This window comes from Geotrypetes seraphini, chromosome 5 (genome assembly GCF_902459505.1).
Source record: "Geotrypetes seraphini chromosome 5, aGeoSer1.1, whole genome shotgun sequence".
NCBI classification, from domain to species: Eukaryota; Metazoa; Chordata; class Amphibia; order Gymnophiona; family Dermophiidae; genus Geotrypetes; species Geotrypetes seraphini.
In genome coordinates this window covers 196,019,160-196,046,247 of record NC_047088.1, presented here as the reverse complement: position 1 = coordinate 196,046,247, position 27,088 = coordinate 196,019,160, and positions in this window count along the sequence as shown.

Here is a 27,088-nt window from a genome sequence, read left to right as displayed (position 1 = left end):
TCTCTACTAATCATGTCTACTTTTCAGGTAGGTATTATTAGGCATTGGAGGGTGCTTCCACTTAGGCATTGCTTGGCATCCTATGAGTTCAGCATCAAACTCTTAATTGGTTATTTAAAATTGTTTTTAAATTTAAAACTGTCACGCTTAATTGCCACACCAATTAAGCTTATATAGAATCTGACCCAAGTGTATATCATGATCTTTTATGTTACTCATTCTCAGTAGTGTAGGAGGTATAGGAGGTGCCCAGGGCAGTGGTGCCCCTGCCCTCTTCTCCTCATCGTACTCCAGTGGTCTCAAACTCGCGGCCCGGGGGCCACATGCGGCCCGCCAGGTACTATTTTGAGGCCCTTGGTATGTTTATCATAATCACAAAAGTAAAATAAAGCAGTTTCTTGATCATATCTCTTTAGCTATAAATTACAATATTATTATTAAATCTTAGCCAAAAGGAAAGATTTATAAACTATAAAGAGTTTTACCTCATGCAAAATTTCTCTAATAAGACATTAACTATTTTTTTCTGCGGCCCTCCAAGTACCGCCAAATCCAAAATGTGGCCCTGCAAAGGGTTTGAGTTTGAGACCACTGTCATACTCCTTCCCTGCTTGCTCCGCCGCATATGTGTATACCTTCTACTCATTGAGAAAACACGACCATATTACAGAAGCATACATCAACTCACATTGGCTATCAATCCAAGAAAGAATACTATTTAAATTCTACTGTATGTTATTTAAAGCCTTAAACGGAAACAACAACCTACCTGAACAGCCGCCTCATTCAAACCACCTCAATCAGACATAGAAAAACACACACTCCATTCACACACCCCTCGATCAAAGAAGTAAAACCGAAAAAACTATACGATGGCCTCCTGGCCACTCAAGCAGCTAAACTAGATAACCAAATCTCCAATCTATTGATAACGACACCAGACTACAAGACGTTCAGAAAAGAAATAAAAACTATACTCTTCAAGAAATTCCTGAAACAGCCATAACTTCAAACTTACCGTCCTTCCCCCCTCCCTCTTCCCATCACAGAGAAACTACATAACCTACTCTTTACCTCTCCAGAAAGGTCAAATGTTCTTCCATTGTAACCCTCCGTTTTTTATTTCTTTTGTAATCCGCCTTGAACCGCAAGGTAATGGCGGAATAGAAATCTCTAATGTAATGTAATGTATCTCTTTAGCTCTTCGCTGGCCTATGTAGCAACTCCAACCTGTTGCCTTCGCCAGGCTTGGCTCTCCCTCTGACATCACTTCCTGTATTACAATTGAATTATAAGACTAATTCTCTATCTTAAAATATATTTCTCTGATAGAGGGAAATATATTTTATAAAGAGATTTTTGTCTAAGGAAAGCCCTGCCTGTTTAAAACTTAGCTCTGAACAAGGGAAAATGTGCCACAAGATAAAATATTGCAAAAGCAGAATGATTAATTTAGCTGGGTTCAAAAGTTACTCACAATGATGCAAGTCTTTGCTGGAAGAACAGTCAGTCATTAGAGCACATGGTATGTTTAAGGTGACCATACATTCCGTTTTCAACGGGACAGTTCCGTTTTCGGACCGAACGTCCCGTTGTCCCGACCTACCACCATTTTCAGGGACAGCGTCCTGAAGACGTGCGCGGGGACACCAGGATGGGCGATCATTTTCCCTCCCTGCCGTGCCGATTCACACCTTGATCCGCCGCCACTGCTTTTTGCCTTCTTCCCGACATCAATTTTGACGTCGGAGAGGAAGTTCCGGGCCAGCCAATCGCTGCCTGGCTGGCCCGGAGCTTCCTCTCCGACGTCAAAATTGACAGGAAGAAGGCAAGAAGCAGTGGCGGCGGGCCAGGGTTTGAATCGGCGCAGCAGGGAGGGAGGCTGGCAGGCAGCGGCGGTACACAGACGGGAAGGGGAGAGTTTGAATCAGGCACTGGAGGGAGGGAAGGAGGTAGGCAGGCAGGCTGGCTTCGGGGGAGGGGGTGGGACAAAGGCTGGAAGGCAAGACATAGGAAGGAGGCACTGGGGGCACTAAGGACATGGGAAGGAGGCACTAGGGGCACTAAGGACACAGGACAGAGGCACTGGGGACACTAAGGACATGGGAAGGAGGCACTTTGGCACTAAGGACACAGGACAGAGGCACTGGGGGCACTAAGTACATAGGACGGAGGCACTGGGAGCACTAAGGACATAGGAAGGAAGGAGGGAGGGAATAGAAAGGGACAATTGTTGGACCTGAGTGCAGAAAGAAGAAATGAAAGAAAGGATACACAGTCAGAATGAAACGCAACCAGAGACTCATGAAATCACCAGACAGCAAAGGTAGGAAAAATAATTTTATTTTCAATTTAGTGATCAAAATGTGTCAGTTTTGAGAAGTTATATCTGCTGTCTATATTTTGCACTATATTTGTCTATTTTTCTATAGTTACTGAGGTGACATTGTATATTTTAAAGTCATTTGCCTTGACATCTTTGAAAACCCCCCAATATAAATGATAATTAACATTTTCTCTGTGTATAGTGTGCTTTGTAGTTTTTTTAAAATTTTATGGTTACCATTATGAATTAATAAGATATTACGTGTACATGAAAAAATGAATGGAAGAAATTGGGGGCGGGGTTGTGGCGGGGCTAGGGCAGGATTGGAGCAGGGCTAAGGCGGGATTGGGGGTAGGATTGACAATTAATAGATGTCCCCTTTTGATGAAAAAAATAAATGGTCACATTAGGTATGTTGGTTGTACAGAGAACAGCACATGTTTCAGTGATGGTCCGAACAGAAGAGAGAGAGTATGGGTGAATCGTCTTAGTTTTATGGATTTTGGTGGATTGAACTTTAGCCCAATGAGGCAGGAACTTAGGAGCAATTGTTCAGTCCCAAGGCAGGAACTCGGGAGTTATGTCTCCTCTATGGGGCTGGCATTGCATCCAATCTCAGAGCAGTATTTCAACTCCAGCTTTTTCCTCTGTTTCTAGTTGCATGAAGTCATCTGATTAAATTTTGTCTAGTCTCAGTCTGAGTAGCTTAGGATCTGCTATGTATTGTGTCCCAATACTGAGCATTGTCCTTGCAGATTGGGGGTAGTTCATACTTTCCTTAGTTGAATGTGGTATGAGGGGATACTGGTACACACACTTGTTCTCTACTGATACACCTTCTATTATGGTACAGTAAAGTTCGTTTAGCACTGGTATCAACCCTGGCTGTCTTTTGTCTTCTTTGAATAGAGGCACTTAAGATCTTCGGGACAGATGTCTCAGAAGCCATGTTAGAAATACACTTTATTTTAAATCCATCAAAATCCACTCATATCTTGATTCAGGCAATACAATTATACCTTAGATCCAACAAAATTAATCATATCATGCTACACCTGGTCATACACATTAGAAAGAATAATCCAAATCATAGTTACCAGATGCTAGGATCTATCTTAGGGGTCAGCATCCAAGAAAAAGATCTAGTTGTCATTGCAGAATACTGAAACCTTCCACCCAATATGCAGCGGCGGCCAAAAAAAAAGCTAACAAGATGCTAGGAATTCTATTAAAATGTATGGTAAATAAGACTATGAATTTTATAATGCCATTGAGTATTGCATTCAATTATGGTCGCCGTATCTCAAAAAAGATATAGTCGAATTAGAAAAGTTTCATCGAAAAGAAAAGCAACCAAGATGATAAAGGGTGTGGAACTCCTCTCATATGAGGAAAGACTAAAGAGATTAGGACCCTTCAGCCTGAAAAAGAGAATGCTGAGAAGAGATATGATTGAAGTTTACAAATCCTGAGTGGTGTAGAACAAGTCCAAGTGGATTCATTTTTTACTCTATCAGAAATTACAAAGAGTAGGGGACACTCGATGAAGTTACAGGGAAATACTTTTTAAAAGCAATAGGAGGACATTTTTTTTCACTCAGTTAAGCCCTGGAATGCATTGCCAGAGGATATAAGAACATAAGAACATAAGAAGTTGCCTCTGCTGGGTCAGACCAGAGGTCCATCGCACCCAGCAGTCCGCACCCGCGGCGGCCCATCAGGTCCATGACCTGTCAGTGGTCCCTGAACTCATCCTATAACCTATCACTACTTCTATCTGTACCCCTTAATCCACTTCTCCTTCAGGAATTTATCCAAACCCACTTTGAATCCCTGTATTGTGTTCTGTTCAATCACAGCTTCCGGGAGTGCGTTCCATGTGTCCACCACTCTCTGGGTGAAGAAGAACTTCTTGGCATTGGTTCTAAACCTGTCCCCTTTCAGTTTCTCCGAGTGCCCCCTTGTACTTGTTGTTCCCCACAGTCTGAAGAATCTATCCCTATCAACCTTATCTATGCCTTTCAGGATCTTAAAAGTTTCTATCATGTCTCCTCTAAGTCTCCTCTTTTCCAGGGAGAACAGCCCCAGCTATTCCAGCCTGTCGGCATATGACAAGTTTTCCATACCTCTTATCATTTTCGTTGCTCTTCTCTGGACCCCCTCAAGTATTGCCATGTCCTTCTTGAGGTACGGCGAGCAATTCTGGACACAGTACTCCAGATGCGGGCGCACCATAGCACGATACAGCAGCATGATGACTTCCTTCATCCTGGTCGTGATACCCTTCCTGATAACACCCAGCATTCTGTTGGCTTTCTTTGAAGCCGTCGCACATTGTGCTGATGCTTTCATTGTTGTATCCATCAGCACACCTAGGTCTCTTTCGAGGTTGCTTACCCCTAGCAATGATCCCCCCATTGCATAGCTGAACATCGGGTTCTTTTTCCCAATGATAAAGCTTAACCCCTCTCTTACCATCCCCTCCCTAACCCCAGATCCTAACCCCAGATTCTACTTTTCCCTGGTTTTAAAAAAGTTTGGACAAGTTCCTGGAGGTAAAGTCCATAGTCTGCTATTGAGACAGACATGGGGGAAGCCACCACTTGCCCTGGATCGGTAGCATGGAATGTTGCTACTATTTGGGGTTTTGCTAGGTACTTGTGACCTGGATTGGACACATGAAAACTGCATATTGGGCTAGATGGACCATTGGTCTGACCCAGTAAAGCTATTCTAATATTCTTATGATGTATATGTTTTTATTACAAACTACCTAGAATTTGGGGATAATGAAGGTTAAAAATATTTTAAATAAATCATACATAAAAATTGTATTTAGCTCAATTTGTATCATATACCCCTTTTCTCAAGACCTGCAAAGTGGTTCACAAAACAAATTTATGATATATAGTGAAAATGCCCAGACTTAAATTAAGATTGAAAGTATAATACAAAAATTAACCTGAGAGCAATGAGCAGACAGGAGTTAAAATGAAATTAACACCACCCCAAACAAACAACAGAACATAACATCATGAAACCAGACAGTACAGAAATACAACAGCAGCAACTGGTTATCATATAGCACAGTGGTTCTTAAACCAGTCCTGGGGGACTGCCAGCCATTCGGGTTTTCAAGATATTCCTAATGAATATGCATGAGACAGATTTGCTTATAATAGATGTGACAGACACGCAAATCTGCCTCATGCATATTCATTAGAGTCTCTTGAAATCCAAACTGGTTGGGGGGTCACCCAGGACAGGTTTAATAACCTCTGATATAGCCTATGAGAGAGGCTGGCACACAGAGGGACCAATATAATAATAGTGAGTGATCTATCTGGATGGTGTGGTTCAATATTAAGAGAAATGTGAAGAGAGTTCATTCAACATGAAATAGAAACGCAGTGGGCAAAATTGGAAGGAGCTATATTAAGCAGTGGTGTAACAAGGGGGGGGGCGGGGGGGAGGTGCACCCCAGGTGCCAGCCCTGAGGGGGGTGCTCCCGGCCTTGCCGTTCAGTTCCCCCCCACCCCCGAAGGACCGCTCGCCCCACTGACCTTCCTGCACCACCTGTGAAGCAGCCCGCAGCAGGATCGCGACATCAGCGATCCCTGAGCTGCTTGGGTGCTGCTTCCTGCGCTGCGGTCCCGCCCCTCCTCTGATGTCAGAGGAGGGGCGGGACCGCGGCGCAGGAAGCAGCGCCTAAGCAGCGCTGGGATCGCTGATGTCGCGATCCTGCTGCGGCTGCTTCATAGGTGGTGCGGGGAGGCCAGGGGGGCGAGCGGTCCTTCGGGGTGGGTCGGGGCATCAGGCCTTCAGGGTGGGGCGGGCAGGCAGGCAGGCTTTCAAGGGGGAGGGGGGTGACAGGCCGGCAGGCCTTCGGGGGGGTGTGCAGACCTTCAAGGGGTGCAGGCCTTCAAGGGGGGGGGCAGACAGGCCTTCAAGGGGGGACAGGCCTTCGGGGAGGGTGCAGGCCTTCGGGGGGGTGTAGGCCTTTGGGGGGGTGCAGACCTTCAAGGGGGTGCAGGCCTTCAAGGGGGGGGAAAGGCAGGCAGGCCTTCAAGGGGGGACAGGCCTACAAGGGGGGGACAAGCTACAAGGGGGTGGGACAGGCCTTCAAGGAGGGGTGCAGCCCTTCGGGGGGGTGCTGACGTTCAAGGGGGTGCAGGCCTTCAAGGGGGGGACAGGCCTTCAAGTGAGGGACAGGCAGGCAGGCCTACAAGGGGGGGACAGGTCTACAAGGGGGGGGACAGGCCTACAAGGGGGTGGGACAGGCCTTCAAGGGGGGACAGGCAGACCTTTAAGGGGGGACAGGCCTTTGGGGGGACCCTGGTTTAGAAGTACACGGAGGGAAGGGGGTGTTCAAAGAGACGTGCATATGCCAAACTTTGGGGGGGGGGGAAGAAATAATGGGTCTGAAAATAGAGGAGAGGGAGAGAGATGATGGACCATGGGATTTAGGGAGGGAAGGAACAGAAAGGGAGAGAAATTGGACACAAGGGATGGTGTGGAGGAGGGATAGAGATACTGGATAGGAGAGTAATTAGGAAAAGAAAGGGAGAGATGGTGGACTCTGGGGTGGTTGGGAAGGAGGGAGAGATGCCGGATGAAAGGGTAATTAAGAAAAGGTGGATCTGTGGAGGTTGATGAAAAAAAGGAAATATACCAGACTTCCTGGGAAGGGAAGGGAAATGGAAAGGGAGGACAGAGTTGGCAGATGGATGGTTAGCATGCAGAAAGAAGGAGACCCTGGCAAGCAAGTTATCAGAAGAAAACCAGAGCCTTGGACCAACAAGATTTGAAATATAACCAGACAACAAAAGGTAGAAAAATTAATTTTATTTTCTGTTTTGTGATTATAATATGTCAGATTTGAAATGTGTATCCTGCCAGAGCTGGTGTTGGACTGCAAACGTGAGCTAGGATTTAACAGAGAGAGGAAAAGTCCTTTTTGTTTCTTTATTTTATTTACACCACAGCGCCAGTGTGGTTAGGAGAAGCCAAAGGGGGTGAAAAAGCTATAAAACCCACCAGGAGTTTTGAAAAAAATCACCCAACTGGGCAGGAAAATCGAATTGAAAAACCAATTCAATAGGCTGAATTGAATCGAAATTTTTTTTCCTGAATCTGGCAGCATTAGTTTGTGCTACTGTCTTAGACTTTAGGACCTGGGATTGGGGAGAGATGGCATCCTCAGTACTTTATAATGCAAGTGAAACGAGGATTTGGTCAGACTTTTGAAGGGTCTGCAGAAAAAAAATATTGTATAGGCCGGGGACATGAGACAGCAGGAAATGGGAACTTTTCTTCCTTCTATTTTTGTGAATGGAAAGGCTGAGGATGTCAGAGAGTTCAGTTAAAATATGTGCTTTATAAGAAAATATAATAATGTGTTTTATAAAGTTTATAGCATAGCTGGCCTACCCAGTGAGGTGTTCCTAGTGGTGATGGTGGCAGCGTGTCAATGTGTTGAGAGGAAGAGGTGGTCTGGGAAATTCTGCTGAGCAAACTCCGGGCCCATTTCCACCCTCCAGTTAGTCCACTCCACTCAACTGGTTCACACACTGAGTGGGTCTTTGGGTGTTGTTTTGGGATCTCTTCCAGTGGTTTATCAGTATCTCCTTCTAGTCCAAGGAAGGAAACTTTGTTATCCTTAGCATTGAATATGTTTGTAACAGCGCTGCTTGTGTGGCATTAGGCTATGTAGTGATCGAAAGAAAAAAACAGACCTTTGCACATTTTTGCACTATATGGTGGGTGTATGAGGAGATTCACATTTCCTGCACAGCTAAGTCCATGTGAAGTTACCTTGTGCTGTATTTGACATCTAGCAAGGTCTCTGTTTGAAAGGAAAGGTCTAAACTTAAAAATGAAGTGGCCAGAAGTTATGGTAAAAGCAGATAGTGTAGCTGGTTTTAAGAAAGATTTGGACAAATTCCTGGAGGAAAAGTCCATAATCTGTTATTAAGACATGGGGGAAGTGTCTGCTTGCCCTGGATCGGTAGCATGGAATGTTGCTACTTTTTGGGTTTTGACCAGGTATTAGTGTCCTGGATTGGCTACCATGAGAATGGGCTACTGGGCATGATGGACCATTGGTCTGACCCAGTTAGGCTATTCTTATGTTATGTTCTCATCTGTAGGGGTTTTTGTTTTCACTTCTTATTTTAATGTATTTTTTTTCTGGGAACTTATCAGTGTTTTTTATAATGGGAACAAAAATGGAAGAGAATTAATGTGTGTGGAATGGGGGGGGGGGGTTACTAATTTCTTCAGCTAAATAATTCAATCCACTTCAAACAGACATAGGAGAACTCACGCACCATTCACACACCCTCCAACCAAAAACGTCAAAAGAAAAAAAATGTTCGACAACCTCCTAGCCATTCGAGCTGCAACACTCGACCCCCAACTCTACAACCAATTGACATTGACCACAGACTGCAAAACCTTCAAAAAGAAATAAAAACCCTTCTATTCAAAAAACACATAAAACCGAACTAACACAATCAGAACTGTCCCAAGCATCACCTGCAACTACTCCATATGTACTTCTGATGTCATGACAATTCAGACATAATTTATGTTATGTTATGTTTGGAATATAAGAAAATTTTCACTGCCTGTTTCTATTCTGACCATTTATTCTGTTTCATGGTCATTACAAAAAATATTTTTTTACATGGGGGGGTGTCAAAAAATGATGGGCCCCGGGTGCCACATACCCTAGGTACGCCACTGATATTAAGGGCAACAAATCTTATTGTAAGGAAAGTATATAAAATAAAAAGAAACAGAAAATTGTTTTAGTTCTCAAAAGTAGTAGCCAAAAAGATAAGAAAAAGATTTAGGCCCCCTTCTACCAAACTGTAATAGCAGTTTTTATCACTGGGAGCCGACCTTAATGCTGTGTGCTGCTCCCAATGCTCATAAGAACTCTATGAGCATCAGGAGCAGCGTGCAGAATTCAGCGTGGTTCCCAGCGATAAAAAACTGCTAGTGCGGTTTAGTAGAAGGGGGCCTTAGTCTTAAACTACATGAGATCACAGAAACAAGAAGACAGGCAACAATATATGAAAAACTAAAGAAAGCTAGTAAAATTAAAAATAGTCAGTATGGTAAAATAGGGGGATACGAATATTTTTAGATATATTAGTAATAGGAGGAAGTGTAAAAGTGGCATTTTGAGACTCTAGGGTAAAGTGAAGAAATATGTAGATGTCAAAAAAGATAAGGAAGAATTGCTTAAGAAATATTTCTATTTTGTGTTCACATATGAAGGCTGGGAGTAGGTACATATAGAAATGGAAGTGGGTAGACCCTGATATATATAAACCACTGGGTTCCAGAAACTAGAGAATGACACGGGGTGTCGGGAACAAATTTTTTCCCCATCCCTGCGGGAACTCAATTTCCTATCCCATCCCTGCAAGTTCTGTCCCTGACCCTATCCCTGCCCCATTCCTGCAAACTCTATCTTAACCATAAAAATCTCGAACACTTATGATTTTAAAATGTTTGAGGCTTGTGCAGATGATACAGAGCTTGCAGGAATGGGGCAGGGATAAGAACAGAACTTGCGTGGACAGGACAGGAAATTGAGTTCCTGCGGGGATGGGGAAAAAATTTGTCCCCATGTCATTCTCTACCAGAAACCTCACTGTTCTTTGTTGTAGAAGCTGATATCCATATCTATCTATCAGTTACCGCTCCCCAACTATGGAACGGCTTACCAACCCATCTTAGAGAAGAAACAATATTAGAGAAATATAAAGGCTCCCTTGAAAGCTTCCTTTACATAGACGCTATTGATTTTTTTTAATTTAAATTTTATATTTATCTTTATTTAAACATCAAAGAAAAACACCTTTGAAAAGGAAAAAATAACATCCAATAAGGAAATAGTGCATATAGTATTCATAAGCATAAAATGAAAATAGTCCACAATGATTTTTTTTTTTTAAGAGAAAATAGTTAAACTATCTCTGCTCTGCTCAAGTACAGCCTTATTTCAGGCAGTTCTTATCCCCTCCCTGATGTTTTGCCCTTATTTTGTTCTTCTTTTAATTTTATTGTAGTTCTACCTTTTACCCTGGCTTCAAGTTAATCATGGTTTACGTCTGTCTCTTATATATCGCTAGGTGTCTATTTTTATTATTGTCAATTGCTTAGAAATATGTTATACGCGTTTTATCAAATTTTTAATAAACTTGAAACATCTATCTATCTAATGTCTTCTAGAAGCTTTTAGAAGCGGCCCATAAGTAAAATGTGGTGGTGTGGTAGCCGTGTTAGTCTACTTTTAAACAGTGGCGTAGTAAGAGTGAGCAGCGCCCGGGGCGGGGGTGCCCATCCCCCGCTCCCCCAACCATGCACGCGCCCCCCTTCCCTTCCCCCGCATCTTTTTAACTTCTCCGGCATGAACAATATGCCCGCCCTTTGACGTCACTATCTAGGCATGGGTCCCAGAAGTGACGCCAGAGGGAGCGCCGTTGCAGATGTGGTCAGCCACCTCACGCCAGGGAAGTAAAAAAGGTAAGGGGGAAGGCAAGGGGTGCGCACATGGCAAGGATAGGAGCGTGGGGGGGGGGGGGCAGAGAGGAGGAGGGGTTCCATGCCCTTAGGAAAGCTGTGCCTCCACACCCCCCTTACTACGCCACTGCTTTCAAAGGTAATAAATACTATAGAAAGGAAACAAAAGTTTCAAGTTTCAAGTTTAAGTTTCAAGTTTATTTATTATTTGATTAATCGCCTATTCCAAATACTAAGCGAAGTACACATGGTAAAATAAATTTCTAAAATATACATAAAATAGACCATATCATTAACAAGGGGATAAATCACAAAAACAAACTAATTAAAACAGAACAAGCATACAATAGGACAGGTGGGGTAGAAATACAATCTTAGATAGGAAAGAATCAACAATTAAAGGTAAAACAAAATAGGAGTAGGAGGACAAATAAATAATTAAAGATAAGAATAGACAAAAGAGCAATTAACGAAAGAGCAAATTAACATTTCAATTAGGTATTGAACGCATCTTTAAAAAGAAAGCTCTTAAATTGGCTCTTAAATTTTTACAGATTCTTCTCCTCTCTTAGATATAGCGGGAGTGAATTCCATGTCTGAGGCGCCGTAACAGTAAAAATAAATTGCCTTCGATTGTTGATAATTTTGAGAGTAGGAATGACCAACAAAAGTTGGTCATTTGATCTTAAAAATTTGGGAGAATTATATGGTATCAATGCTTTATAAATAAAAGCAGGGGTTTTATATAATAACGATTTAAATGTAAGTAAAGATAATTTGTATAAAATACGATGTGATACTGGAAGCCAATGTGCATTTTGAAGTAATGGAGTTACATGGTCGAACTTCTTAGCTCCCATAATTAATTTGATAGAGGCATTCTGAATTATCTGCAATCTTCTAATTTCTTTTTGAGCCATTCCCTTGAATAATGAATTGCAGTAATCAATTTTTGAAATAATCATTGAATGAATTAATATATTCAATGATTTAGGACATAGAAATTTTGAAATGGCCCGTATTTGGCGTAGTCTGTAAAAAGTAGCTTTAACCACATAACTAACGTGGTCATGGTAGGTTAGGTTTTCATCTAAAATCACACCTAAAATTCGAATCTTATTTATCGGTTTAAGAGTAACCCCTTGGATGGAAATAGGAACAGCAAGTTTATGATTGTCTTTCCAAGGGAAGAGCAAGGTGATACCTTTTTTACTGCTTATGCTAAGGGCACTCAGGCTCCAATGCTCAAAGCTCCAACAACACGGTAATAAAATGTTGGGAGTAATTTTATTTATCAGATGATGCTCAGCATAAATAGCATGAAAATCATATACGGTTTCCTGCATTTAAAATTTAAATTGATTGGCTTGGGGCCAAGAAGGGGAAGGTCTGGGGTGAGAGGCTCATGGTTTTCCTGTTCCTCAGAGGTGGCAATATTTCCCTCCCGCTCTCTTCAGGGAGTTGGGGAATTTTGTAAGGTACAATAACACACTGATATACACTGAAAATGGTAAGTGAGACCAACCCGAAAAACTTCAAACTGACAAAAAAAATCCCACTCTTCAAAGTATGGGGTATAAACAGGGGGAGGAAAAGGATCTCAGAAACCTGCTTGGTGACAGGGAATAAACCTCAACCAAGTCTGACAAGGTTCCACTTTTCATTCATTGATCCTGAAAAACCTCCTCCTTCCTATTTTATTTATTTCTTACTTATAATAATTTTTATCGTTTTATTAATGATTTATCTTAAAATCTTCTCCATTAAATCTTCATGAAAACCATGTTCATGTGAATGGTATTCAATAAATCTACAAGGAACTTATCTTAAATGTTGCAGGCAGCCATAGCCAGTTTGGAATTTTGTAAGGTCTTATGGGGCTCGTGGATGTTGCAGTGGAGGAGATCCTGAGCTACTGTGCACTGGGGGCTCATCCAGCGATGAGCAGTTGGCTAGCAGCAAGCTCAGGGAGTGGATGCCATTGGATTGGATGACTTGGTAAAGGGGGCATTGAGGTACATGCCACCCACCAGGCCCTTGTTGACATGGTGGGGTCAGGGGGCTGTGATTTGGTTATTTTGCAATGCATATTGTGGTAGCTCGGGAGTTATATTGAATTGTAATGTCTTTGCAATGTTGATTTACCAATATACAGAGCAGCAGCCTTTGATTTTTTCATCCAAAAGAGTTGCCGTTTTGTTTTAATAATTCAAATTTGTTGAAAATGTTATACAGGTGAGGGTGATGGAGGGTAGAGAATAGGTCGATGATGAGTAAGATTCTGAAAGCTGGGTTGGGGGAGGGGGGAGATCAACCAGGCCTTTCCAGGTCCAGATGTTACTGCCCTAGATTGTAAAGCAGGGGTGGGAGTGGGAAGTTTGGAAATGCCCTGGTTTGTGAACAGGGTGTGAAACTGCCCTGGAGTAGGAAAGGGGGTTGGAATTACCCTGGGTTGTAAAATGAGTTTGCCCTTGGCTCAGAAAAGAAGAGTGTAGTTTGGGAAACTGTTCTTGGGTGTAAAGAGTAGCCTTCAGATAACCCAATAAGAATTAGTAAGTTTGGGACAGGAGAAATAGAGGAAGAAGATGTGTTTAAATGGAACCTTGAATGTTGTATAAGGCAGTGTTCTTCAACTTTTTGACACCTATGGACCAACAGAAATAAAATAATTATTTTGCGGACTGGCAGTTGAAGAACACTGGGCTAAGTAGTGGGCCAAACTCCGCCCATCTCCACCCCAGGCCATGCCTCCATAATAGTACTAATTGTAACACCATTTTTTCCATTCATTTTTCATATACAGTATACATACAGACACAATATAATCACGTTAACAACACATAATGGTTAACCACAAAATTAAAATACACAAAGCACACTATGCTTCTCAACATTCATTCCTACCAGAAAACAGATAACCCCATGCAAATGCAAGACCAAAAACTAAAAGTACCAATATTTACAAACAAACCCTAAGATGCAAGACTCTGCAAGCAATACAACCCCAGAGGAAAAGAAACAAATGCATTTCTTCCTGAACAGACAGCAGATGTAAATCAATCACTAAATTAAAAAAGAAAATCATTCCCCCTACTATTGTTGTCTCCCTCCCTCCATGCTGTGCCTTGCCTACTGGCCTGCCTCCTACCCCCGTGTTATATTCGGGCCAGCTCCCTCTTCCTGAGTGCTGCAATGCACAAAGCTGTGAGCAGCAGCTCCTCGCGCGTCCCGTGCCTCATCTGGAAGCCTTCACTCTGACGTTGCGAAGTCAGAGAGAAGGCTTCTGGTTCAGGCACAGGACACGCTTAGGAGCCTCTTCCCACAGCTTTGTGCTTTGCAGCACTCAGGAAGAGGGAGCTGGCCTGAAGACAACGCCGTGTTGAATGCACTGTGGATTGGCGGCTGAAGAACACTGTCTTAGGCCCGATGCACGTGCCGGCCCTGTGGACCATCAGGAAATTTCTGCAAACCAGCACCGGTCTACGGACCGGTGGTTGAAGAACACTGGTATAAGGTATTTCATACAAGCTTGTAACAAGGAGTACTGTAAAAGTCTAGTTGACTTTCCATTATATAATTGTGCTGGGAAGCCAATAAATAATTTTGCTACATATTTTAAACTTAAACTTAACCTTAGGTTTGTATACCGCATCATCTCCACATTCATAGAGCTCGGCATGGTTTACAGGAGATGGGATGGAAAGGAACTACAATGAAAGGTAGAGGTTTACAGGAGATGGGAAAGAAAGGAGCTACAATGAAGGGTTAGAGGACCAAGTATGAAGAGGAAGGAAGGAAGGGAAGGAAAGGGTACATCAAGGAAGATAAACAAATTGCTGACAAACTAAATTCCTTCTTTGCGTCATATTTCTCTCCGGAAGGTGAAAAGAGCAGCATTGTTTACTTGAATGAAAGTTGTTATGCCTAGAATAAAAGTTTTTTTCAAACCTTGTGAAGTCTTATTTATTAGGCAGCTGCCTAGGTCAGAAGGGTGGCTGATACCCGAGAGGTTACAGTAGTAGACCAGGTAGCTCAGTCATAGAAGAAGGAAATTCCCTCAGGGCCAGCCCTTTCCGTTACCAAAAGGCAGACTCCATTCAGGCAGTCCTTGGCTCAAGTGGAAGCGTTTGGACAGGAACAAGCCCACTAGAACCCTACCTAGTGGTGACAATACATAGAGAGAGAGAGAGAAATAACTATTGTGCATTCAGCACAATTCTGTACAGTACCAGTCAATATTGCTCAAGTGTTCTTCCTTGGTGTAACTCGCAGATAATTGTGCTACATAGCAGTCAGTCTCAGTAAAAAAACCAAAATTCCTTGGAGGATGGAATATGCTCCCAAAAGGCTTTAATGAGAACTATGCTTAACACCATTGACTAGCCTAAGTGGCTAGACCCAAGGATTGCTTGGGCTACTGTCTCTTTAAACAAATACATAGTGCTTCCAAATCTATGCTAAACACTATGGACTAGATTTTCAAAAAGTCATGCTAAAAACCAACGGGCTGCTGTCACAGCTGTTATAATAGCGATTTTAAAAAAAGTGAGCCATACTCATGAAAATTAGGTTTGCAGAGAGTAGTGAAGATTCACTAAATTTGCATGTGTCCATCACTGGTGATAACGATGGGCACATGCGCAGAAAAAAAAATGCAACACCCTCCCTACATAAAACAACAACAACAAATCAAGCTGCCAAAGTCAAACAACCCTCCAACTGACAGTGGGAGAGATACCCACTCTCTCCCGCCACCAAGCATCACCCACTCCTCTCTCCCCTGGCAGAAGGAGAGATGCCCACTAGAGAATGAAGTGGAGGAAAAAATTGTCCCCATCCCATCCCCATCAGTTCCCGTTCCTGCCCCATCCCTGCTAGCTCAGTCCCCCATCCCCATCTCCGTCCCCATGAGCTCAGTCCCTGTCCCTTCCCCATCTCCGCAAGCCATCTGATCCTCACAAACCTCAAACAGTTATGATTTTATACTGAACTTATTTTATTAAAGCATAAAATGAGTCAATATTCTATACAATTGTCATTTTATAAACACAAATAATGCACAGCAAGGATCAACAAAACCCCTGTCTCCCCTCCCCTTCACAAATATCCCCTCCACTATAGAGAAAACTGAATAAGCCACATTATTACAGAATGCTACAAAGAAAAATCATGCTAACAGAATACAGCAGTAACATATGATAGGAATAGTGTTAGGGGAGTACAACTAGGGAAACTGCCCCCTGGTCAGAGAGAGCCCTAAGCTAGCTGGAAGTTAAAGAAGCAAGGCCTGGACTTTGCAGTCCCCAGTTATGTCTAACACAGGGTGCTGTATCACCTGAAGAAAAAAGTGGAAACTAAATAAAGTGTCCAGAATAATCAATCCTGAGATAAACAAATAATGTGGAACACTTAATGTTACATATAATGTGCGTTTAAAACAAAGGAGAAAAGACCTCAAAAAACCCCTGGACTGCAATCAAATAGATCGTAACCAATTGGGGTTGGTTTTCATCACAGGTCAAAAACCTTTGTGTATAAATTATTTCAATAATTTTTATGTGAATGAATTTTTTATATATATAATTCTTATGTTGATCAATAATGATTGATTCTCGAAATCTCTCATGACATATGAGCATCAAGAAAACCAGCTTCAAGATATAATGCTATTCACAAATATATAGCTTTGTAATGTCAGGCACTTATCTTAATAACCCAGGGTATATTTGTGAATAGCATTATATCTTGAAGCTGGTTTTCTTGATGCTCATATGTCATGAGAGATTTCGAGAATCAATCATTATTGATCAACATAAGAATTATATATAAAAAATTCATTCACATAAAAATTATAAAATATTATTGAAATAATTTATACACAAAGGTTTTTGACCTGTGATGAAAACCAATCTCAATTGGGACCCCTGGACGACCAGGGAAGGAAAGGGTACATCAAGGAAGATAAACAAATTGCTGACAAACTAAATTCCTTCTTTGCGTCCGTCTTTACGGAGGAGGATACCGCTAAAATACTAGAAGCAGTGAAAGTGTTTAGTGGAGTAATAGAAGACAGCCTCACCACAGTTGAAGTGGAGTTGGACCAGATATACTACCAGATAGACAAACTTAAAAGTGACAAATCCCCTGGACCGGATGGAATTCACCCGAGAGTTTTAAAGGAATTGAAGGTTGAAATCGGAGAGCTATTGCAGAAACTTGCCAATCTGAAAATCAGAACTGGACAGATACCAGAAGACTGGAAGATAGCGAATGTCACGCCCATTTTCAAAAAAGGATCGAGAGGGGAACCGGGCAACTACAGACCTGTGAGTCTTACGTCTGTCCCTGGAAAGATGGTTGAAGCACTGATCAAGGATAGCATAGTCCGGCACCTAGATACACACGACTTGATGAAACCCAGTCAACATGGGTTCAGGAAAGGGAAATCATGTTTGACGAATTTACTTCAATTCTTCGAGACCGTGAACAAGCAAATTGATAGTGGAATGCCGGTGGACATAATATATTTGGACTTCCAGAAAGCATTCGACAAAGTTCCACATGAAAGGCTTCTCAGGAAACTACAAAGCCATGGAATAGAGGGAGATATACAAAGGTGGATAGGCAAATGGTTGGAAAACAGAAAGCAGAGAGTGGGCATAAATGGAAAGTTCTCAGACTGGGAGAAAGTGACTAGTGGTGTGCCTCAGGGCTCCGTGCTTGGGCCGATCCTATTTAATATTTATATCAATGACCTGGAAGACGGAATATCCAGTGAGATCATTAAGTTTGCAGACGACACAAAGCTATGCCGGGCAATCAGATCGCAGGAGGATAGCGAAGAACTCCAGAGCGACTTGTATCAGTTAGAGAAATGGGCAGATCAATGGCAGATGAAGTTCAACGTGGAGAAATGCAAAGTAATGCATTTAGGTAGTAAGAATAAGGAATACGAGTATAGAATGTCAGGCGCAACTCTGGGTAAGAGCGAACAAGAAAAGGACCTGGGTGTACTGATAGATAGGACCCTGAAGCCGTCGGCACAATGCGTGGCAGCGGCAAAGAAAGCAAACAGAATGTTAGGCATGATAAAGAAAGGAATCACGAGTAGATCGGAGAAAGTCATAATACCGCTTTATAGAGCAATGGTCAGACCACACTTGGAATACTGTGTCCAACATTGGTCTCCCAACCTAAAGAAGGATATAAAACTGTTAGAGAGGGTGCAGAGACGAGCAACGAAGTTAATAAGAGGTATGGAGAACTTGGAATATGAGGAACGACTCAAGAAACTAGGACTGTTCTCCCTTGAGAAGAGAAGGCTGCGAGGGGACATGATCGAGACGTTCAAAATGCTGAAAGGCATCGATAAAATAGAGCAGGAAAATAAATTATTTACATTGTCCAACGCGACACGGACAAGAGGACATGGTTTGAAGCTAAGGGGGGACAAGTCCAGGACAAATGTCAGGAAGTTCTGTTTTACGCAGCGAGTGGTAGACGCCTGGAATGCTCTCCCAAAGGAGGTTATCAAGGAATCCACTGTGCTGGGATTCAAAGGCAAATTAGATGCACATCTCCTTATGAGAGGCATAGAGGGATATGGGTGACTAAAACTACATCAGGTGTATACCTGACTGGGCCTCCGCGTGTGCGGATCGCCGGACTTGATGGACCATGGGTCTGATCCGGAGATGGCAGTTCTTATGTTCTTATGTTCTTATATTGCAGTCCAGGGGTTTTTTGAGGTCTTTTCTCCTTTGTTTTAAACACACATTATATGTAACATTAAGTGTTCCACATTATTTGTTTAACACAGGGTGCTCACATTTTTTGGGCTTACGAGCTACTTTTAAAATGACCAAGTCAAAATGATCTACCAACAATAAAATTTTTAAAAAAATCCCACAAAGCACACTGTACGCAGAGAAAATGTTAATTATCATTTATATTCCGTGGAGTTTACAAAAAGGTCAAGGCAGATGACTCCATGCAATATCACCTCATTAAAAACTATACAAAAATAGTCAAATATACCCCCGAGCTGCTCTTTATGCTTATAGGCTCCCTGCGCTAAAAAGCGCTATTGCAGTTTAGTAAATGGGAGCCATAGTGCAAAATATAGACAGCAGCTATAAATTTTTATATGCTCCATGGCTTATAAATGGGTGTGCTTAATGTGGGGGGGGGCTACTATAGGGGTAAAACCGTGGAGGGGCATAATAGAAAACAATGTCTGTCCCCTTTTGGCCTAAGACCCTAGGCACACAAAGTAGGCAGCAGGGAAATGTCCATTATCAAAAACAACGCCCAAAATGTGGATTTAAAAAAAAAAAAAAATGGCCTACCTGTACGTTCAGCAATTTAATCACCCATACCACCACTACGTGTATGTTTAGAACACATTCCCAACCAAAAAATCGCCCAAGTCCCAAACGCCCAAAACAAGACCTTTTAGGCAAAGGAGGGGGTCAGTCCTTTACCTAAAATCATGATTCTCTAACCAGCATTTGTCATAAAGAGAATCCTGGAATTGTCCCCCTCTCCCCCGCAACGATTGTGGCAGGAGGGATGTCCAGTCCCTCCTACACAAAGCCACCACGACCCCCCGAATGTTCCCTGGCAGGAGACATGCCCAATCTCTTCTGCCAGACACCCCCCACTGAACCTCTGTGCGAAGAAACTCTTCACCGGAAGGAGAGATGCCGAATCCCTCCTGCCGCCCCCCCCCATGCGATGACACTCTTCACCTGCAGGAGAGATGTCCAACCCCTCCTGCCAGAAAACACCCCCCAACCCCTGCTGGATCACCTAGCCCACCCCCTGGACCCCTCTCCACCCCACAGACCCCCCACGCCCACCAGGACTCCCCCTAAACCCACCTGAGCCCCCACAAACCCACCCAGACCCCCTCTAAACTTTTGATGATGACTGATCGGATGGGTCCTCCCTCCATCCAGCCAGCAGGCCTGTCTTCCTCTGAATAGTGGGCCTGCCTCTTCCTGGTGCATTGTGGGATGCACTGGGGAGTGCCTAGGGCCTGATTGGTCCAGGCGCCTAAGGCCCCACCCATAGGATAGTCAACCTAAGATTCCCTCCTGCCGGTGAAGAGTGTCATCGCGCGTGGGGTGGCCAGCAGGAGGGATTGGGCATCTCTCCTGATGGGGAACATTCAGGGAGGGTTTGGGCGATTGTGGTAGGAGAGATTGGGCATCTCTCCTGCCACGATCATTATGGGTGCAGGGGAAGGGGGGGACGGGTTGCCTGGGCTACTGAGCTGATCAGCAGCCCGATTCGGAACTTATACCTGTTTTGACTTGGTCAAAACGTATAAGTTCCATCTGGCAACCTGTCAAATTTTTTTGGTTATGGCTGCCGGCCATAACCAAGTCTAGGTTGGCCCACATCCCATCCACCTCCCACCATATCCACTCCTCCAAAAATGCCTCTTTTCACTCTAGGCGTACAGAGGCAGGGTAAAGGCCTAAGCTGGATTTAGATACGTCTAAAACCAGTTTTGATTATCGGTAATTGGACGACCTGTCTTTTTGATCATCAGCCAGTTTTTGGACTTTTTTTTTTATTATGAGCCCCATAGTGTCCCCACCCTTAAGATGGGCCTGTATGACTACTGGTACCTTTTTTCCTATATAAAAAAGCACTGGAAATTTCTACCAGTTAAGTAGTGAGGCTGCAATTTTGATTTGGTTTTGCAGTGGAGGAGTAAGAAGAATGAATCCTAAAACCATGGCTGAAAAGAGTACTTTTTAGAAAAAAAAATGTCTGCATGGTTCTGAGCTGGTGTAAAACACAGTGGGGCTATTAATTTTCTTACAGGCTTGTATTCTGGGGGTGAAATGGGTAATATATGTGTAGATTTGTGCCCCCCCCCCCCCAAATCATACCTCCACTAATACTTCTTAAAATATTTGCGTGGTGTGGATCTACATATGTAAATAATAGTTTTATAGTTGCACTTTGAGATGCTTTTAAAATAGAGGCCTAATAATGTTTGGTTACAAACTGTCTAGATTTTTAGACAAAACAGAATATATATCTTTTAAATGACTAATTAACTAATTAGCTTCCAAAGCTTAATTCCTAGACAAACTACAAGTGCAAACTGCAAAGTGCTTGTGGGAAAGAGGAACCTGAATTATATTACATGATGCAGGGTTCCATGTTAGGCGGCATCGCCCAGGAAAAGGATCTAGGTTGAAGATACATTGAAACCCTCAGCTTAGTGCGTGATGGCTAAAAAAGCAAATAGTTAGGAATTATCAGGAAAGGAATGGAAAACAAAGATAAAAAATGTTATAATGTCTTTGTATCGCTCTACAGTATGGCCATACCTCGGGTACTGTGTGCAATTCTGGTTGCTGCATCTCAAAAAAGATATAGAGGAATTAGAAAAGTACAGAGAAGGGCGATGAAAAAGATAAAAGGGATGGGATGACTTCTCTGTGAGGAAAAGCTAAAGTGGCTAGGGCTCTTCAGCTTGAAGAAGAGATAGATCAGGGGAGATATGATAGAGGTCTATAAAATACTGAGTGGAATGGAAAGGGTAGACGTGAATCACTTGCTTACTGTTTTCAAAAATACTAGGACTAGGGAGCATATAATGATGCTTCTAAGTAGTAGATTTAAAACAAACTGGAGAAAATATTTCTTTACTCAATGTGTAATTATATGTGGAATTCTTTACTCAATGTGGAATTACACAATGTGTAATTAAACTCTGGAATTCATTGCTGGAGAATGTGGTGAAATCAGTTAGCATAGCAGAGTTTGTGTTCAATAATTTTTTTATTGAGTTTTAAGAATAAAATATACATAACAAAAATCTTACAAAGAATATGATCTCAACTCAGTTAATACAATGTGGATATATAAATTCCAAGAAATCAACAATCAATTATCACCACAATACATATACGGTAAAGTACCTTCCAACACTCCCGCCCCCTTCCCATTCCCTCTTCACCCCCCACCCCATTCCCAAATATGACTAATAAATAGTGTTTCACTTTCTGATTACAAATGTAATGAGTTCACTACAAAACTGCATGCTCTGGCTGATAATTGCTGTATATAAGGTTCCCAGGTCATCCAAAATGTACTCTGTTTTTTATAAGATGGGGAGGTTGCCCTAGCTTCCATAATCAGAAGAGCATGAAATGCTGCCCTCCAATGCCAAAATGAGGGTGGATTATCTTCCAGCCAATGTTAAAAAATACATTTTTGACCTACAATAAAAGATTTGCGAAATAATTCCCTAACCCTTTTCTTAAAAATCCTTTCCCATTGAAGAAATAATACCATCTGGGGGGGAAGGAACCACAGTCCTAGAAATAATTGATCCAAGTAAAACACAAACATCATTCCCAAAATTCCAAATTCTGGGACATAACCAAAAAGCATGGCCCAATGTATTATCTATTTTTTTCACATTTTAGGCATATTCTTGTCTCAACACAACCAAAATGTAAAGCTTGAACTTGAGAAACATAAGCTCTCATAACTATTTGAAATAGATTCTCTCTATAATAAGTGCTAGAAACTTTGAATCTGCTCTTTTTCATCCTTGGCATTTGTTTTCTTTGTCCCAGATACCCGTTCGCCTTTTGTCCCCTGCACTTCGGTCCAGTGTTCTTCTTCGGTCTTGGTGCTTTCATCAATCTCACTTCGCCGTCCTTGTTCAATCCACCATCCTCTCTAGATTGGATTATTGCAACTCCATCTATATAAGCCTAACTAAGAAAAACTTCCATAGACTTCAGCAAATTCAGAATGCCGTGGCTAACCTTATTTTCGCAAAAAGCAAATTTGATCATGTCTCTCCACTCCTGTCCAAGCTTCACTGGCTTCCAGTATCCTCCAAGGTCCTCTTTAAATGTGCCTGCTCAGCTTTCAAGATCCTACACGGCATCCTTCCTCCCGTTATTCCACTCTTTTGGAATTCCTCAAACCCTAATTCCACCAGATCCTCCCAAAAATTAAAACTATCATTCCCTTCTACAAAAGGTATATCCCACGCAGGAAAACTAGGAACATCCCTCCCCTTTAGAACCACAGAACTTACATCCCCGCTCAGGAATTCAAGCTCCCTCCAACTTTTCTGCAAACACCTGAAAACTTGGCTCTTTTCAAAAATGTAACACCTCCCCCCTCTCTGATACTCTTGGCCCCTCTATACCCCCTTAGTTCCTTTCCTATAACCCTTCATTGGAGTTCCTTTCTATCCTAACTCTGTAAACCGTGCCAAGCTCTACGCTTGCGGAGATGGCGCGGTATACAAACCTAAGGTTTAGTTTAGTTTAGTTTAGTTTGGTGCTTTTGCTGGAAGGCCTTGGTCGGGTTTCGTATCAGTTGTCTATTTGGGGGAATCCGCACTTCCTTCCTGGCAACGATAATCCCATCTTTGCGAGATGGTCGGGAGAGGGTTTGCTTCTTCTTGAACATTTATTGGACGCTGAGGGTGCTATGCAATCTCTTCCCATGCTCCATTCCTTGGGGTTGGGTGGTGTATTTGCCTATAAACATAGTAACATAGTAGATGACGGCAGATAAAGACCCGAATGGTCCATCCAGTCTGCCCAACCTGATTCAATTTAAATTTTTTTTTTTTTTTCGTCTTAGCTATTTCTGGGCAAGAATCCAAAGCTTTACCCTGTACTGTGCTTGGGTTCCAACTGCTGAAATCTCTGTTAAGACTTACTCCAGCCCATCTACACCCTCCCAGCCATTGAAGTCCTCCCCAGCCCATCCTCCACCAAACGGCCATACACAGACACAGACCGTGCAAGTCTGCCCAGTACTGGCCTAGTTCAATATTTTATATTATTTTCTGATTCTAAATCTTTTGTGTTCATCCCACGCTTCTTTGAACTCAGTCACAGTTTTACTCTCCACCACCTCTCTCGGGAGCGCATTCCAGGCATCCACTACCCTCTCCGTAAAGTAGAATTTCCTAATATTGCCCCTGAATCTACCACCCCTCAACCTCAAATTATGTCCTCTGGTTTTACCATTTTCCTTTTTCTGGAAAAAATTTTGTTAATACCCTTCAAGTATTTGAACGTCTGAATCATATCTCCCCTGTCTCTCCTTTCCTCTAGGGCAGTGTTTTTCAACCGCTGTTCCGCGGCACACTAGTGTGCCGCGAGATGTTGCCTGGTGTGCCGTACGGTCAGGGCCGCCATCAGGGCAGTACCACCAGTCTAGAGAGAGGGGCGGTCCGCCCCACGTGGACAGGAGAGAGCTGGACGGGGGACACGCGGAGTTCAATACATCTCGAGCAGCGAGGCTCGTCTTCTGTTCCTGCCTGCCCTGCAGCTAACATATAGCCGATCGCAAGCGTTCCCCGATGTCAGCGCTGACGTCGGAGGGAGGGCTTAAGCAAAGCCTGCCCTCCGACGTCAGCGCTGACGTCGGAGAATACTTCCGTTCGGCTATTTGTGTGCGGCAGGGCAGGCAGGAAGCAGAAGACAAGCCTCGCGGCTTGAGCTTCGTTTTGCTGAGAAAGTTGCAAAGATGGGCTGGGAGGCAAACACGGAACACAAAAGGGGGGAGGGAGTGCGTTTTGGACACAAGGCATGAACTTGGGAGAGAGGAAGGGAGGGAAAGAGATGCTGAGGTGGGGGAGGGAATGGGTTTTTGGACACAGAAGGCATGGACTTGGGAGAGAGGAAGGGAGGGAAAGAGATGCTGAGGTGGGGGAGGGAATGCGTTTTTGGACACAGAAGAAATGGACTTGGGAGAGAGGAAGGGAGGGAAAGAGATGCTGAGGTGGGGGAGGGAATGCGTTTTTGGACACAGAAGAAATGGACTTGGGAGAGAGGAAGGGAGGGAAAGAGATGCTGAGGTGGGGGAGGGAATGAGTGTTTGGACACAGAAGGCATGGACTTTGGAGAGAGGAAGGGAGGGAAAGAGATGGTTGTGTACACGGGGAATAGAAGAAAGGAGAATTTTTGGTCATAGGGAGGGAGTGAGGTACAGATAGTGGCATACCAGGGTGGGGGGGGGGGGGGGGGCGGACTGCCCCACCCCGGGTTTACGTCCCAAGGGGGTGCACAGCTGGCCACCCTCCAGTGTTGTCCCTAGGCCGGCAAACTGCGGCTCTTTAGCCACTTGAGTGCCACCGCCGTTGTTGGCGGTGGCAGCATTATAAAATACTTTCTTTGTGTTTATTTGATTCCTATTCAAGAGAATTACTTTATATATAGTCAATATAGGCACAGAGTTAAATTTTTTAACATTTTCTAATGGTGGTGTGCCTCGTGATTTTTTTCATGAAACAAGTGTGCCTTTGCCCAAAAAAGGTTGAAAAACACTGCTCTAGGGTATACATATTCAGGGCTTCCAGTCTCTCCTCATACGTCTTCTGGCGCAAGCCTCCTATCATTTTCGTCTCCCTCCTCTGGACCGCCTCAAGTCTTCTTACGTCTTTCGCCAGATATGGTCTCCAAAACTGAACACAATACTCCAAGTGGAGCCTTACCAATGACCAAACACCTTCTTCCTTCTACTGACTACGCCTCTCTTTATACAGCCCAGCATGCTTCTGGCAGCAGCCACTGCCTTGTCACACTGTTTTTTCGCCTTTAGATCTTCGGACACTATAACCCCAAGGTCCCTCTCCCCGTCCGTGCATATCAGCTTCCCTCCTCCCAGCATCTATGGTTCCTTCCTATTATTAATCCCCAAATGCATTACTCTGCATTTCGTTGCATTGAATTTTAGTTGCCAGGCATTAGACCATTCCTCTAACTTTTGCAGATCCTTTTTCATATTTTCCACTCCCTCTTCGGTGTCTACTCTGTTACAAATCTTGGTATCATCTGCAAAAAGGCACACTTTTCCTTCTAACCCTTCAGCAATGTCACTCACAAACATATTGAACAGGATTGGCCCCAGTACCAAACCCTGAGGGATTCCACTAGTCACCTTTCCTTCCTTCGAGTGACTTCCATTAACCACCACCCTCTGGCGTCTGTCCGACAGCCAGTTTCTGATCCTGTTCACCACTTTGGGTCCTAACTTCAGCTCTTCAAGTTTGTTCAACAGCCTCCTATGAGGAACTGTATCAAAGGCTTTGCTGAAATCCAAGTAAATTACATCTAGCATATGTCCTCAATCCAGCTCTCTGGTCACCCAATCAAAAAATTAAATCAGGTTCGTTTGGCATGATTTACCTTTTGTAAAGCCATGTTGCCTCGGATCCTGTAACCCATTAGATTCAAGGAAGTACACTATCCTTTCTTTCAGCAACACTTCCATTATTTTTCCAACAACTGAAGTGAGGCTCACCGGCCTGTAGTTTCCTGCTTCATCCCTGTGACCACTTTTATGAATAGGGACCACATCCGCTCTCCTCCAATCCCCAGGAATCACTCCCGTCTCCAGAGATTTGTTGAACAAGTCTTTAATAGGACTCGCCAGAACCTCTCTGAGCTCCCTTAGTATCCTGGGATGGATCCCGTCTGGTCCCATCGCTTTGTCCTCCTTCATTTTCAAGTTGCTCATAAACACCCTCCTCTGTGAACGGCGCAGAATCTACTCCATTTTCTCGTGTAACTTTGCCAGACAATCTCAGTCCTTCTCCAGGATTTTCTTCTCTGAACACAGAACAGAAGAATTTGTTTAGCACATTTGCTTTCTCCTCATCACTCTCCACATATTGGTTCCCAGCATCTTTTAGCCTAGCAATTCCAGTTTTTATCTTCCTCCTTTCACTAATATATCTGAAAAAATTTTTATCTCCCTTTTTTACATTTTTAGCCATTTGTTCTTCCGCCTGTGCCTTCGCCAAACGTATCTCTCTCTTGGCTTCTTTCATTTTCACCCTGTAGTCCTTTCTGCTCTCCTCTTCTTGGGTTTTTTTATATTTCATGAACGCCAACTCTTTCGCCTTTATTTTCTCAGCCACTAGTTTGAAGAACCATATCGGCTTCCATTTTCTCTTGTTTTTATTGATTTTCTTCACATAAAGGTCCGTAGCCATTTTTATCGCTCCTTTCAGCTTAGACCACTGTCTTTCCACTTCTCTTATGTCCTCCCATCCTAACAGCTCTTTCTTCGGGTACTTTCCCATTGCATTAAAGTCCGTACGTTTGAAATCTAGGACTTTAAGTATCATGCGGCTGCTCTCCACTTTAGCCGTTATATCAAACCAAACCGTTTGATGGTCGCTACTTCCCAGGTGAGCACCCACTCGAACATTAG